The following is a 2,273-nucleotide window of genomic DNA, read 5'->3' on the forward strand; positions in this document are numbered from 1 at the left end:
ATTGTGTTTTCCCTGGCAGCACATTTAATTTTTCAGAGTCAGTCTTTATGTCCATATATTATTTCCTCTTTCCCTGTTATGCTTAGCCCATCAGCATTAGCCTGGACAGAGATATAATTATCAGCAACGTTAACCATGAGGCTATTTGCTCTGTTTACTTAAATGCTTGCTACCATCTGCAAACTCTTTACATAACCCAGAAAAGTCTTCTCTTACATGTTTCCTTTGCTCCTATTTCTTTGAATAGAATGTGTTTATAATGCAGACTAAAGGATAAGTCGTAACGAATCTTGATGTTTTCCTCTTATAAGTATATAAGCACTCATGATCATGTTCTCAGAAATTGTTTTAGTATCCTTTACTAAACCAATATAGGCATTCTCCGATTTATGTGGACTTCTTGGGTTGTTGTAGATAATTTTATTAAAAATGTTAGAGTTTATCACTTCTCGGCCTTTTGACTAAGATCAGTGTAGTATCTGTTCTTATCAGTTTAAAAAATGTTTGAGTTTATGCAAATATTAGAGTGTTAACAGGCATAAAATGCATATTTAGTTGCTGTTAGAGCCTTGCTATCAAGACCAGCATCATCAGGATTGCTTGGAAACTTGTTAAAAATGCAGTATCTTGGGCCTCATCCCAGATCTACTGAATCCAAATCTGCATTTTAATGAGATTCCCAGGTGATTTATATGTTCCTTAAAGCTTGAGAAGCCCTGTACTAGAGGACACAGAAGATGTTTTGTTCGTGCTCATTTTGACTAGTTTCATATGTATATCTTCAACAGAGTGAGCAGCTCTGCAGTTTTCAGTCTAGTAATGTCATTGTGTGCTGCCTTATACATTATTGCCCAAGAGAGCTATAAAGAATCCCCGAGAGACACAATTAGTTCTCATTCAATAGATAGGTAGGTGGATAAATACAGGTAGAAATAGAAATATAACTACAGATATAGATTACTTTTTAAAAGCTTTATAGGTAACAGGTGTCAAGAACTGAGAAGGGTCTGAGATTTTCTCTACTTGCAGGCTAGTAAGTTAGCCTGGCACAGTTTCATAGATGGTGGTATGAGACATGAGAGGACATGAGACCTCTGGGTCAGAGACAAAGGGCTTCATTACTCATCCCATGGGAAGGAGCAGGAGCAGCATACACGAGTTAGTTCTCTGCGCAACGTTTCATGGGGGTGATGCAGATGGGCCCAGAAGGATTCCTGCACATACTCTGTGTTATAGAAAAGGACCCCTAACTCCTTTAATGGGCAGTAAACATGCTTTGGACATATTATCTGTAGCTCCTAAGGCTGTTTGCTATACAAACTTCCTCAAAATAATTATCCAGAATGAAAGGCAGTAATATCTCTCCTTATAAGATAGATGGAAATGCAAGGGGCCCAAGAAGAATCATCTTGGTATCGGGACATCTTTATTATTAGGTTTTAGAGCCAATAACTTTTTTTAGAAGTCATGGAGGATGCATTTCCCAATCCCTAAGTTGTACTACAAGTTATTTCTGTCTGAAAGACTCCAGGAGGAAAAGAACTTCTGGTCTGGGCACTCAGCTTAGCTCTTTACTGGAAGGGAGAAGTTATATTCAGAAGGCAAGTAGGGCTGTGCTTCATAAATACTGAGGTCACCTGTGGCGACTTCTGGTGTCAGTTGTCCCATTCAAATACTGAACTCATTCTTATCCTGAAGTTTGAGAGATGGATAATTCCCAGAGCTCTGAAGGGACTAAAGGATGTTCCAAAGATTGGCAAATAATAGGAAGAATAGCACAGGTAAATTGGGGCTAATGGTGTCTTTCTAATACAGCAGTTTTGTTGTAAGGGGATTGTCTTGCAAAGCAGTTGATTTCCTTTTGCTCTCAGTAGAGGCTAGCTCTTCCAGAAAATTGTAAAGGAGATTTCTGATGTGAGTTCTACTTTTTCGCCACTCTCAAAGAATGTAAGCCTTTGGAGAAGAGAAAGCTGGAGAAGTTTTACAAAGCCTGTGAGCATGGTACATTAGTAAATATTTAACAATCCACTTGCAGGGGTGGAGCGGAGTTGGGGCTCTGAATTGTACTCTTTGCTGATTTCCACGGTGTAAATATTCCTACTATGGTTGATTTCAAACTACCAATGTGAAATTACCTCGCTTGCAAAATTCCTGAAAATCTAACAAACCAGTTTCAGCCGGCTCCAGCAACCCATTGCAAAACTGTCCTAATTAGCAAATTTTTGACAGTGAGGGTAGTTTGATCACGCAAAAGGTTTGCTTGTAAAAGTTTA

General features: G+C 38.7%; 1 non-coding gene across 1 annotated transcript; it reads left to right on the top strand.

Moving 5' to 3' along the window:
- The first annotated feature begins 441 nt into the window (after positions 1 to 441).
- Positions 442 to 628, top strand: LOC111824766. The gene has a single exon (XR_002827837.1). It is a non-coding gene; the product is annotated as a U2 spliceosomal RNA (small nuclear RNA).
- Positions 629 to 2,273: the final 1,645 nt, after the last annotated feature.

The sequence above is a fragment of the Myotis lucifugus genome, unplaced genomic scaffold (genome assembly GCF_000147115.1).
Source record: "Myotis lucifugus unplaced genomic scaffold, Myoluc2.0 scaffold_6330, whole genome shotgun sequence".
NCBI classification, from domain to species: Eukaryota; Metazoa; Chordata; class Mammalia; order Chiroptera; family Vespertilionidae; genus Myotis; species Myotis lucifugus.